The sequence below is a fragment of the Homarus americanus genome, unplaced genomic scaffold (genome assembly GCF_018991925.1).
Source record: "Homarus americanus isolate GMGI-L3 unplaced genomic scaffold, GMGI_Hamer_2.0 scaffold12143, whole genome shotgun sequence".
NCBI lineage: Eukaryota > Metazoa > Arthropoda > Malacostraca > Decapoda > Nephropidae > Homarus > Homarus americanus.
The window spans coordinates 495001-509726 of NW_024757224.1; the positions used below are offsets into that span (position 1 = coordinate 495001).

Consider the following 14726-nt stretch of genomic DNA (forward strand, 5'->3'; position numbering starts at 1 on the left):
CATATTGAGGGAATAGAGAGAAAGAGAGGTAGCGTAAACGAGAGAGGAAGAAAGGGATAGAGAGTTCTGTTTTTGGTAGAGAGAGAGGGAGAGAGAGAGAGTGGATTGAAGACCATGTTCTATTTCAGAGAGAGAGAGAGAGAGAGACTAAAATGTTGGCTAAGAGACAGAAAACGAGACAGACAGATAGAATGATTAAAACCAAATTTTATTTAAACGAGAGAAAGCGAGAAATAATCCTACTTAAGAGAGAATAATTTACCTCCGATAGCTTCCAATCCTTCCTAGCATCATAAAGTCTTCCCCCCTTGTCTTAATTAACTAAATGTACCCTGACCAGCTCTACCATCACCTCGGAGGGATTCACGTCTCACTTGTAGAGTCCGTGAACCGATTACAATGTATTCCAGTCGCTTAAGACACAAGTTCCAGGTTTGTACGACGAGTTTTAAATCCCATGTGTACAATTCCGAGCCTCTTTGAAGGATTTAAATCGCATTTTATTCTAACAGTTTCCATTAAAAAAAAAAGAGAGGGATTTAGATTATTTTGCGTTGAGCCAGTCTGATGTTCAAGGTTTATTATCTAATTTTTACGTAACTGATTTTGTTTTACCGGGTTTTCATTTACTGCTATTTAAGAAGATTTGTGATGGAAAAGTGAAATAGAGAGAGGATTGAAATCGTATTCTGAGGAATTATGTGTTTTGAATCATATGGTATCGTCTCTTCTAAGTAACCAACGCCTAAGAAGAGGTTTAAATGCTGTTTGAACGCAGGCTAGATGTTGTCAATCCTTTTCTATGGACGTTAGCTTCTTTGAATGGTTCTAATTGTTTTCCACTGACTCATTCCTCTTTGAAATGAACGAAGAGGTTCCAGGATGATATTACGGACTCAATCCTTTCTCTTGGATTCAATTATCATAAAATAGGTTACAATAGTCTTCTTCAGGGTCAATCTTTCATTTCTATTTAGTGGTATCCAATCTTTGCCAATCCTCATTAAGAAACTCAGTCTTTTTCTATTTACTGAGTAATTTTCTTAATTTATTTGTATAACCATTCTTCTATAAATTTTTCAAGCTCTTTTCTATGGGAATTTTATTTTCAATTTGTGAAAGATTCGATCCTTTCCACCAACCCAATCATATTTACAGGGGCTTAAATCTTTTTTTTTTTTTAGGGAATTAGAACAAGTAAAAAAAGAACCCTCACCACTCTCCAATCTTTTTCTATTAAACAATATTTTGGGGAAAAGTTACAATCTGTTTCTTCATAGCCATTTTTTTTTATAAAGATATGAATTTAATCCTTATAGAGAGCGAGTCCTCTTTGAAACAAATCCTTTCTAGTCAAACCCACATCTTTTTCTAGGGATTCAGATTCCTTTGGGAAAGTTTCAACTTCACTGTGTATGATAACCACACCAGCGAACTCTAGTTGTGCCTTCCTTACCACACACCACAACGCTACTTACCACTCACCACCACACTCCTTAACACACACCACCACACTCCTTACCACACGCTACCACACTCCTTACCACACACCACAACGCTCCTTACCACGCACCACCACGCTCCCTACCACACACTACCACCTTCCCTATCACACACCGCCACGCTCCCTGCCACACACCACCACACTCCTTACCGCATACTACCACTCTCCCTACCACACACTACCACTCTTCCTACCACACGCTACCACTCTCCCTACCACGCTACCACTCTCCCTACCACACACCATCACACTCTTTACCACACACCACCGCACTCTTTACCACACACCACCGCACTCTTTACCGCACACTACCACACTCCCTACCACACACTACCACACTCCCTACCACACACTACCACACTCCCTACCACACACCAGCACACACCACCACAACGACACTTCCTATGACACTTTTTATCCCACTTCATATCACGTACGCGTGCGCGCACACACAAACACGACCTTTCTCAAAACACCTTAGCCATCCTTTGCACGCAATATCCTCTTACTCCCACACGCAATTTCCTTTATCGAAGATGGCTCTTACTCTATATGCACGCAACATACTTCAGGCGCACGCAACATCCCTCTGTTATTTAAGGCAGGGTGACCTCTATTGTCCCTCACACGCAACTTTGTTTTTACTTTCCGCACTCATTATCGTTCAAGTTAGAGACAAGAAGAAGAAAATAAGAAAAACAAACACGAATATGACGAAGAAGACGGAAAAGACGAAGAAAGGAAGAAATGTGAAGATGAAGAGAATGGGAAGAAAAACACAGTATTGAAGAACAGGATAAAACGAAAGAAACGTTGAAAATAAGAAAGAAGAAAATTAAGAAAACACAGGAATTAATTTTGGTGAGACTTAATTTTGTTGCACGGCGTCTCTCACACATCAACTGTCCTCTCTTTCTCACCATCTCTCCCTAAAGACAACATTGTGTGTACGTGATCATGTAGGTTTATGTATGTTCGTGAACTCACGCATATTTACATAACCATGTGTTCATATATCCGTGGACATAAACACATGTGCACATATGCGACTGAGAAAGCAAGCATAGACGTACATGTATGTTCCTACTGCACTTGCTTAGATGGTGAATGTATCCGTGTGTACATTTACGTATGTGTGAAGAAATTCATACTGGCACGGACGCGCATGTTGTCTGGTTAAACGGGCCCCAGTGCTAATTGACCCGAGTCTAGACCAACCATTAGGGACTGGTGCCGAGTCTAAATGGGTCCCAATTCTAGTCGCTCACAATCCTGGGGCATAATCGGACTGAAATCTAGATGAAATGAGGTCTATTGGAACTGAAGTCTATTAGAACTGGGATCTTTCAAGACTAGGGCTTGCCTGAACCGGGGCCCGTTTGGCCACCAAACGAAACTTAGTGCAGAAGTGTGACCGCAAGAAATGACAGACCGCACAATTCTGTCATCTTTAAATTAGCAAATATTCGTGTGTGGCGCAGGTCGTGCCGGAAGAGAGCTTTCATGGCGTCTCCTTTAAAAGTAAATTTACTTTCCACAAGTGAATGCGTATGCTGCCATGTGTATATGTATGTTATTATACAAAACATCTGAATTTACTCTCAGAAATCTATTTATACATGTTCTCAAGTGTGTATATGCATCATTTGTGTGATAACTTGTGTACCAGACTCTCCAAAATGTATGTTTACGGAGAGGTCCAATGAATTTCAAAATGAACACTACGACTTCTGCTGTCTCGATAAGGTTGTCAAAATCGTTAGTCCGTAGTGTCATATTGTCTAACTCAAAATCGTAAAGATACTTTTTGAACCGATACTTTCTTTCGGCTGAAACAGTGTACACACACACACAAACACAATCACACACACACACACACACACACACACACACACACATATATATATATATATATATATATATATATATATATATATATATATATATATATATATATATATATATATATATATATATATATATATATATATATACATATATATATTCACGTACAAAAGGATCAGCATTTCAGGAACCCATGATGCATACATTCTCTCGTGTCTCTTGATATACATGAATATATTCATGTGTGTAAATATGCATTATGTATAAATATAAGCAGTGTTGGCATAAAATGCAAATGCGCATCAAATTGATCTGAGTTATACTGTGGAAGAGATACGATGACTATACTGCTGTTCTTATATATCATACATTGAATTTTTCAGAAACTCGAAAACCATCCAATGTCTCGTTGAAATTTTACGGGATCTCAAAATCAATTAATTATTTCTCTAGAATGTTACATAATATCAAAATCTAACCATGATTTCCTTAAAATGGAGCAAGATATTGAAACAATTTTAGTGTCTTTAAAAAATCCACAAGTATATTTCCTTTAGAATTTTATTATTATTATTATTATTATTATTATTATTATTATTATTATTATTATTATTATTATTATTATTATTATTATTATTATTATTATTATTATTATTATTATTATTATTATTATTATTATTATTATTATTATTATTATTATTATTATTATTATCATTATCATTATTATTATTATTACTATTATTATTATGTCTACAATTTAACATAAGCTCAACATTAATTACGTTGACAAAAAGATAGATGACATAATCTTCATGTATTTTCCATCTTTGTTATCGCATGTTTCAAAACCTAATATACTCAAGAGAGATACAGGTATACCGATAATTGTAATGTCTGGTGTTCTTATGTCTGAAAAGTCCCCAACAACTCAAAATTTCCTTAAAAATCTCGATCTCCTCAGTCGTTCGAGTTTGATGGCCTGTCAACTGGACTGAGTTGATGATTGAAAGGTCTTTTGATAAGCCCTCTACTTCAACCCCGAGCTGTGTGTGACCAGTGCTGATTAATTCCACAACTGTACGCTCACTCCCTGTTATTTTCGTTCATATCGAGAAGCAGTTAAGGTCTCCCGCCCCTCCCTCGCTATTAAGACGAAAAATTGTGAAATTATGTTTTTTCAGATGTGACGTAAGTGGACTTAGTTGCTTTCTCCTTAAGCTAGAAAGGCAAGCAGTCTCATATTTGACTTTCACCTGAGTATTCCTTGTAAAAAGCAGGTGAAAGTTTCATGCAATTCGTGCTCTTGTTTGCTTTCACTCCTGCTTGGACATTCTCTCTAAAACGAGTATTTGCTAAACTAAGCAAAATTGCATCAAATATATGAGGTAGTTAGTAGACGTCCCTTTAGACGCAGTGAGTATTCGTGGAGTGAAATTGCCGATTACGATAATTATTTTGTTGTGTACGACATTTTACCTATTGCAAAAATGTAAACAGAAACTATACGCAAAAATCTTTGCCTGGGGTAAATTTTTACATGTGCCAGATGTTGCACTGCTATGTAAATATTCTTATTCAAAGTGGAAAAACTTCTTTGTTTTCATCTCTGTTTATTAATATATTATTGTCTCCACTTTCAGTATTTTTTTAGTGTTTTCAGATAAATTAAATTCACTTGTATTATATATATATATATATATATATATATATATATATATATATATATATATATATATATATATATATATATATATATATATATATATATATATATATATATATATATATATATATATATATATATATATATATATATATATATATATATATATACTATGTGCAACACAATCTTACTTTCTCGAAATGACCAAAACCCGATAAACTAATGTAGTTCTGGAAGGTCACAGCTGCTTTAAGAAGTGTCCCGACCCCTGATGGAACAGTTCCAGTAGCAGGTCTGGAACACAGGGTCTGTGTGCGCAGCACGAGGGAATACAAGCATCCTCGAGCTGCTCCGAGTAGGTACTATCCATTCATTCTTCGCTCGGGCTTCATTTATCTCGAACCAGTCCTATATCACTGGTTCGTGCTGTCACTGGAATGAAATGTGGATACTGAGACCGTCAAGTGAATGATAATCATTTACAGAGTCCTTGGAGTTAATGTGTTTCAAATTAGGACCGAAAAGATTTCTTCATTATTTTCTCAACTCTAGATGATTTAGCTAGTTCCTCCCACCTGTCTCTAAAACCAGTATATCAGAACGTTTCATAATTTTAAGCATTGCGATTCAAGTGGATTGAATCAGTATTATATCATTACCTCCTGTTGACTCTTCATAAATTATGAAGCTGTAATGGAATGGTTATACACAGTTATATATTCCTGGGGGATTCATGTATTTCAGGCCAGTGTTAAATAAAGGCTGCCCGTATGTTTCCTGAGCCTTCGGGGATTTATTTAAAGGTCAACTACAGTCGCATTCTTTCCAGTGTTATTGTTGGCAGTTTCCATAACGTGGATAAAAACTTGGGACAAAGTTTTAAACTGAAAAAGTCTCCCACTCACCCCCTCACCCCAAGGGAAAAAAATCCGTTCAATATCCCTTGGACCGCATGTCGCTCGGTATAAAACCAGTCGAGGAAATCCTCAGTAATTCATGATGACACCAACAGTTTTTAATAAACCAGGTAAAGTTGCTTCAATACAGTTACAAAAAATAACTTTAATAGCTTTATGCAACGTAAAAATTTTCTGGGAATTTAAGTGTTTTACAACTTTTAACTAAAATGACATGACACTGACTTATGACCACACCAGCTAGCATTAATGTACTGTACCTGGGTTACAATATCAGTCTGCTAATTGTCACGCGTTTTTTTTTCGAAACGCTTGTAGCTGTTCTTAATTATGAACATATTCAGTGAATGGAGATTGAAATAAAACGATATAATTTATTTGGACGATCAGTTCAAGTTGACAAGCCATCAGTGTCTCGAAATTTCATAATTTTTATTTTTTTTTTTTATTTTTTTTTTATTTTTTTTTTTGGGGGGGGGCATGACTATATTATTAATATAAGCCTTGAAACTTACGTATTGTGAGTGAGTTAGTCATTTGCCTGTGGAGTTTCCTTTGATTACCAAGAGACATAGTGTATATGTTATTGGCTCAGTGATTATGAGACTTCTGTTTCAAATCAGTGGCAGTCGATGCCTTAACTCTTTTGGTTTTATGCACATTACAAACAATGTGTCAAGTATCTGTACAAAATTTCAGTTTCGTCTTGTGTATAGGTTAGGTTAGGGCTAGCGTAAAGTTTATTTAATTTGTGCAGTTCTCTCTTGAATAACCTAACCTAACCTAACCTAACCTAACCTAACCTAACCCATACACAGCATCCAGAGCATGAAACTGAATATTTCCTCAAATATTTTACACATTGATTATAACACACACACACACACACACACACACACACATGCAGACTATTTATATATATGTGTGTGTGTTTGTTTATTTATTTCAGTGGGTGGCCGCATCAGAGGTACTGGTTGCAAGCAAATATAATATCTCGGAGTCAGTTTTGTTGGAGTGTAGAGTCAATACAGATATATTGATACAAGTACGACGGTTTATTGGTCCAGGCAACAGACAGACACAGAACTAAGGTAGAATCATACAGAGTATAATGGTTCCTTACTGGATGACATTAAGAGTGATGCAAAGTATTACAGGAATATTACATCCTTGATCCTGTAATATTTTTTTCTTCATTAATTTTCCTCCATGTGACAGAATAAAAATATTTCATCAATCATATATCTAAATATTACGTAATAATACTTCATGGACCATACAGTATAATGATGTTTGTATAATACTCGCTGGATCACAAGGGAAATTCACTGTAATTTATTCATTCATAACAAAAAAACACAAATAAATAAACGGTAATTTAAGAGCAGGTTATTTATGAGAACATTTGTTTACTTCCTACAACACACTCGCCGTATTTTGGCTTATTTTGTTGTAGTTGTTGTAGTTGTTTTGGTGTAGTTGGTGGTTAGTGGTGATGTTGTAGTTGTTTTGGTGTCGTTGGTGGTTAGTGGTGTTGTTGTAGTTGTTTTGGTGTAGTTGTTGTAGTTGTTTGGTTTTGATGTTATTGTTGTTGTTGTTTGGTGTTGTAGTTGTTTGTTGTTTGTTGTTGTTGTTTGGTGTTTGGTGTTGTTGGTGGGTAGTGATGATGTTTTAATTGTTTGGTGTTGTTGTTGTTTTGTTTGGTATGGTTGTTGTTTGCTGTTATTGTTGTTGTTGTTGTTTAGTGTTGCTGCAATTGTTGTTGTTTAGTGTTCATATTATTGTTGTTGTTTAGTATTGTTGTTGTTGTTGTTGTTTGGTGAATGTGTTGGGTAGTTGAGGATGTTGTAGTTGTTTGATGGTGATGGTTGTAGTAACTGTTTGTTTTCGTTTTTGTAGTTGTATTTCTATGATATTCTTGTTGATTGATGATGATTCTGGTGGTTTTGTATCGATCGTGGGTTGTTGTTGTTGTTGTTATTGTGGTTGTTTATGTTAATGACGTTAAAGTTTTTGAATGTTATTGTTGGTCATTGTTGTGTGTGTGTGTGTCTGTCTGTCTGTCTGTCTGTCTGTCTGTCTGTCTGTCTGTCTGTCTGTCTGTCTCTATTGAGGAAAATATAATAGGAATATTTTTGGAAGGAAAATCAGAAATATGGAAGAATAATTGAACGCATTATTTCACCAGAGTTTCCTAAAGTCACAATTGTACGTCAGTTTTTATATTTTCCTAGTTCAGTTGAGGAAAAAATAATATACCCTCAAGTACAAAGAAATACTTCCAAGTTTTGTCTTTAATTGGGATGGAAAATTGGAGAATGGGTTATTAAAATTGGCTAAAGATGAAAATAGAGGAAAATAAATTGTATCATATTGTAACGGGGGATTTTTTCGTCATTTTCATACAGGGAAAATAAATGTGAAGAAGACCTTCTAGGATGATTTACGAGGTAGGAAAAGGAGTGACTGTCAACAACAACAGTTCTAGGAAAATATTTATTGTTTTGGGAAAATATATAAGTGATTGGGGGTAGAAACATTGAAATGGGGTGTTTGTATTATTCGGTCTCTCTCTCTCTCTCTCTCTCTCTCTCTCTCTCTCTCTCTCAATTTCTTACGGTTTTCTAGTAAATTTTTCACGGACATTCTTACAAAAACACGTGAGAGAGAGAGAGAGAGAGAGAGAGAGAGAGAGTCATCCAGGGTAATAGAGGGAGATACAAAGAAGAAGAAGAAAAAAGGTAAAAAGACAATCCGAGAGAAAAATATATAAGCAAAGAAAGTGTTGAAATGGAGATATAAAACGAGAGAGAAAGCGAGACACAAAAGTTCAGAGGTAAAGAGCTGAACATAAATAAGAAGTAAATGGGTGGGGGAGTGAAGGTCACCTCAGTTCCTCGCTGACGTAACGGAGAAGTTTTAATTTCTTAATAAACCCAACAAGATAGATAAAACGACATGGTTGGTGGACATAACCCCGGTTTATGTTCCCAGGCGACGCACCGATATCAAGACTAACCTGACTGACTGACTGACTGACTTACTGACTAGACTGACTGACTAGACTGACTTTTTTGGCTCATAATAGCTGAGTAACCACTTCATAGCTCACTAATGTTTTTCACGATGCTCACATGCAACTCATAATGCCCACACAATTATTAGGATCCTATTATACTTCACAAGACTTTTGCCAAGCTCCTATTGTAGCCATTGTGTATTCCTTGCTTTATAATACCTCAGCTGCCTGTCAGTAATCGTATAAAGCTCACATGAATTTCTCAGTATGCTTCATAATGCTCAGAACTCTGTCTACATAAAATTACTATAATACCTCAGTTGTCTGGTTGAGTCAGGTCTCGTCAGTGAATAATATTAATGCTCGCATCATGCTTCAACACCCGTAGTCGGTTTGTTTAGTGACTTGATAATAATGCTCGTATAATGCTCAATAAATTTTCATAGTGCCGTTAACATAGTTTCAAAATATTCTCTATTATATGATGCTCTCAAGATTGTACAACTACATTCTTATAATGCTCTCAAAGGATCCTACAATGCTTATAATATTGTTTTCCAAATGTTATATATTTTCTCATGATACTCTCAAAATATTGTTTGATGCTCAGCTGATACTTTACTTTTTTCACTAAAATTTATGTGATGCTTTCAAATTCTTCTATAACACTCATAACACCGTCTACACAAAGCATTATAACTACACCAACAGTTAAAGCTTAATCTAATAAGACTCAACACTGAATCTCACATCTGTATTATAAAGCTCCTAAATCGTTACATCTGTACCAATATTCCAATAAGGCTCACATGCATCTTATCAAACTATTTTATGATGTTCTAACGCCGATAATATGATGCCTCCGAGGGATACCATCATCTATTAGCCTGTTCAAACTGTCCAACTTATGTGCTTCATTTATAATGCTCAGTTAAGCACGTAAACCTCCCCTCTTGTCTAGCGGGTGTGAATTGTACGAGAGATGTGTGAAATTCTCTCTCTCTCTCTCTCTCTCTCTCTCTCTCTCTCTCTCTCTCTCTCTAGTGTTTTGATAAGAATGTCCGTGACGACTTTACTAGAAAAACGAAAGAAATTGAGAGAGAGGGAGAGAGAGAAAGAGAGAGAGATTCGGGTCTTTTCCAATTACGTCTGAGAAAGATATAAAATAGATAGGAAGAAACAGACAGACAGACAGACAGACAGACAGACAGACAGACAGACAGACAGACAGACAGACAGACAGTGTAAATTTGAAAGTGAGAGAGAAAAGGACAGGAAGAGACAAATAAAATAAGAAAGAGAGGGGGAAAGAGAAAGAGGATGGGAGTAGGGGAGAGAGAGAAAAAGAAAGGAGGAGAAGAAGGAAAGGAAAATAAACCATGAAGGGGAGAAGAGGAGGATTTTTTCTTGTTTATGCAACACCTTAACACTTGTTTGTTTGTTCGTGTTCTATGTGTTCCTGTATGTGCCTGTTTGTGTACGTTTGCGTAGAAGTAATATATCTGTGTTTGTGTGTGTATGTTTGTGTGTGTATGTTTGTGTGTGTATGTTTGTGTGTGTGTGTGTGTTTCCATATCTCTCGCTAACACAAAATCAAGTTATCTTCAGCAGTACAACACATGATCCATAATACAACACATGATCCATAATACAACAACACGTGATCCACTCGGGGGACATTAACGAGGAATTATCTTACATCGTGGTACCATCAGGCGAGGACAGGCAGCGCTAACGAGTTGGAGCGTCTGGAAAGTTTGTCTCGGGGAAGCAGCGTCTCGTTCATCCTACTCGTGGTGTTGTTGTTGTTGTTGTTGTTGTTCTAGGATGTTGGTGGGTGAGTTGTCTAGGGAGAACTAATGTTGATCTAGGTGTGTGGGATGATTTTACTAGGGTATTATGGTGGAGTTGTGGCTTGCGAATTCAGCTATTAAGTCTGTTTTGATTTTCTCTTGTCCAATTCGTTTCAAGTCTTCTTTGGCTTTCGTCGCTCGGTTATTAAACTTAACCTGTTAATGGATGGGTTCGCACAGGATAGTTTTAATGGAGTGACTATAATGGATGGGTCTATTTAAGTGGGAAGGAGGAGGGGAGAGTTTAAACTTTGTCGTACTCCCGCCAGCGCTGATCAATGTGTTAGAGGGGAGGGGAGAACTGAGCCCAAGATCTCACTGGACTGCCTATCACCCGGCGTCCAAACTCTTGTCCAAACTATCGTACGTCGTAAATATACAGACAATAAATCGTATATACAAGAACACATATCCTAAAGATGGACACATATAAACAAACTCTCATACATAAATACCCTGACACACACACACACACACACACACACACACCACAATTAACCCACGCCCCACACCCCTCACATAAACTTCCAGGAACCGACAAAATAATTAAGCACTTGACATAGCTCACTACACTCTCATGATTTTTTAAAGTCTCGGACAGAAGCTAAGAAAGGGCTGAAATAAACCCAGGAATATTAGGACGACGATGATGAATAGGGAAAACTTAAGTATACATACATACATACATACATACATACATACATACATACATACATACATACATATTAAAATTATCCTCCTCGTCAGGCAAATGATGTGAGAGATAGACAGATAGATAGATAGATAGATTGATAGATAGATATTATCCTCCATATAAAAGTAATTGATTTAATAATATAAAATGCAAAACAAAAATAATAAATGCATCTTACCCTAATTTAATAACTTTAGAAAATATATTGAAAAAAGATGAAATATATTAATACAGAAAATAGCAAAATAAAATAGCAAGTGTTGGTCAAGAAGAGTGATGTAAGGAAGGAGGAAGAGGAAAGAGAGGTGGAAGGAAGAAGAAGAAGTAGGAGATAATGAAATATACATAATTATCACATATTGCTTATTATCATTATTACGTATTGTTACTTATGAAACCTTATTTCATTTTATTTATGTTTTTCATTCACTATTACTTATTATTTATACTGTTAATTACTTTTTTTTACTTATTACTCATAATTATTTCATGCCCATTCCATGATTATTTATTCCATTTTATTCACTAATTATTACTTAATATTGTTTGTTATTCACGAGTATTTCTTAACTATACTTATTCATAGCTCATTAATTAACTTTTGTTATTCATTTAATATTCATAACTTTTTATTATTCACTCATATTTATTTTGTACTCATTTTTAGACCCAACTTTAGTCAAGAAAATCTAAATTTATTTTTTGTCGACATGTTAAGTATTCTCATTAACTTTGCTAATCTTTTTTTTTGTTTCTTAACTTTATCTCGATTTTCTTAATTTAAACAGATTTTTGTAAACGTTCTTAAAGATGGAAGAGTATTGAGTATTTTTTTTTTGTCTTAGAATTTTAGGGTAATCTCTCTCTCTCTCTCTCTCTCTCTCTCTCTCTCTCGCTCTCTCTCTCTCGCTCTCTCTCTCTCTCTCATAACCGAATACACAAATGAAAGACAATATCCAATCAATGTCCAACATCGCATTTAATGACCCAACTTTACCTTCATTATGCAAATTGTTCCTCAAATGTTTCGGGGAAAAACACACCAATAGTTCCTCTCATCGTCAAATTTAACTTTTAATCTGTAATAAAATCATGAAACCTAAACTTTCTCTTAATTAGAAGTTAATATATTTTTTTCTTTTTTTGGAATATGATTTTTGTATATAGAATGATAATTGCCTCTCTCTCTCTCTCTCTCTCTCTCTCTCTCTCTCTATTGATGAGGTCAAGAAACAACTTCCGTTGCTCTTGAAAAAAAAAATCGGTGTTGCGTGTGTACGACAGAGGAGTGCGTTTGTCTTTAAGTACTTCCTCAAGACGCAACAAACTCATCCTGATGTATGTGTGTGTGTGTGTGTGTGTGTGTGTGTGTGTGTGTGTGTGTGTGTGTGTGTGTGTGTGTGTGTGTGTGTGTGTGTGTGTGTGTGTGTGGTTGCATCTAAGCACTTAAGACTCCCTGAAATGTCACCACTGACCGAAAACCAATGAGAATATGAATAGGCATAAAAACCCTGGCTAATGGTACACTTTCCGTCACTGGATTCATTAAGATTAATTAAATTTCAACGACTATTCAATAACAGAAGCGGAACCATCAATGAACGCTGAAAAATCGATGGCCTGACAGTTTAATTTTGGTGTGGAGGAAATTTTTTAACAGGACATCACCAGCCAAACAGTAATTTGGAGTACGTGGGGGACCGGCATTAAAAAATTGATTGGATTTTGGAAGATAAGAGTCAAATTTTGTTGACATTGTAAACTAGACAACCTAAACTGTTTTTAAATCCCTTTTCCGGATAGAAGGAATTTTTGCGTTATTGTTGTTTTAATGGAAAAAGTAGAATATAAAAATATGTTAAGCTATTTTATTATTTACGAATTGAAATAATCAAATTCAGATATATACATATTAGATTGGTAAGAATGTTACCTTTGTAAGTCATTTTGGCGACGATAATAGTAGGTGAATTATGGAAATGTTGAAGTAAATTACAATTCTGTTTTAAATTAGACAATGTAGGTTACACACAACTTCTCGAGAATCTTTGAAAGTTGGTTTAATCCCAAAAGAAATAAATATGATTCACATTTAAAAATATATACTCTACAGGGTATATACAGTACAGTATAATACCAAAACACACAATATACATTTTAGACACAGGAGTGTAAAAACATCCATTGATATTGTGAAGCGTGAAGATCATGATAGATAAATATTACCTTGAAATATATTTTAAAAAGTATGTAATAAACTAAAGTGGAAAAACTCGTCAAATTGCCTCACAAACCATAAAAAATATTATAATTTGGCGATTTGCTTTATTATCTTTTGAAGTATATTTCTTGTGATATAGAGACCAAAACAATATACTCACCCGTGTGTCTTCAGAAATGGTGAATGATTTTTTGTCCTCATTTGAATAATATTATGAAAGTGTTCGTAAAAGAGTGGAGCATTAGGGCAGTGAAGAGAACCGATAATTAGAGAGAACTGATAATTAGAGAGAACCTATAAATGGAGAGAGCCGATAACTAAAGAGAACCAATGTCTAGAGTGAAATGATAACTGTGAGTGAACCGATAACTTGAGAGAACCGATAACTTGAGAGAACCGATAACTTGAGAGAACCGATAACTGGAGAGAACCGATAACAGTGGAGAGAGGAGTCAAGGGATTCCAATTGGTGGTCTTACCTCTAGTGATCTGCCAAATTGTCTGGAAAGAGAGAAAATACAGGAATATATCTCTAAACTGTTTCCTTTAAACGTGTGAGTGTGTGTGTGTGTGTGTGTGTGTGTGTGTGTGTGTGTGTGTGTGTGCGTGTGTGTGTGTAGCTTCATAAAGTTAAACCTATAATATATTGAGTTGCATAGATTGATTATATTACTATACATTATATATAAAAAATTAACCATACAAATTAAGAAGAATAACCGACTCAGATCTTCCAGTCAGTCATTGTTTTAGTGATCAACATTTTTCCATGCATTGACCTATGCCAGAGTAACATCAGCATTCCTCTATATCATACTTACAGTCTGTCCAAATCTGAACCTTTAATGCCTCAAATTTTCAGTATTTATCAGCAACCTATATTAAAGTAGTGTTAAGTCTTTGCCTCGATAAATTGGGAACATTTATGCTTACTCTATTCTGCTCTCAAGAGATTCCTGGAAGTTTCTAGTTGGAATTTGGTTTAAACTCCCTAAAAAAAAATTACTTGA

General features: G+C 35.4%; 1 protein-coding gene across 1 annotated transcript in view; it reads right to left on the bottom strand.

Annotated features, from left to right (window-relative positions):
* The window catches only part of LOC121857409, an 86471-nt gene extending 72258 nt beyond the window's left edge, over positions 1-14213 (bottom strand). The window contains exon 1 of the mRNA XM_042353451.1: positions 14196-14213. The gene's annotated coding sequence lies outside the window, so the exon portion shown is untranslated. The remainder of the gene's footprint in view (positions 1-14195) is intronic.
* Positions 14214-14726: the final 513 nt, after the last annotated feature.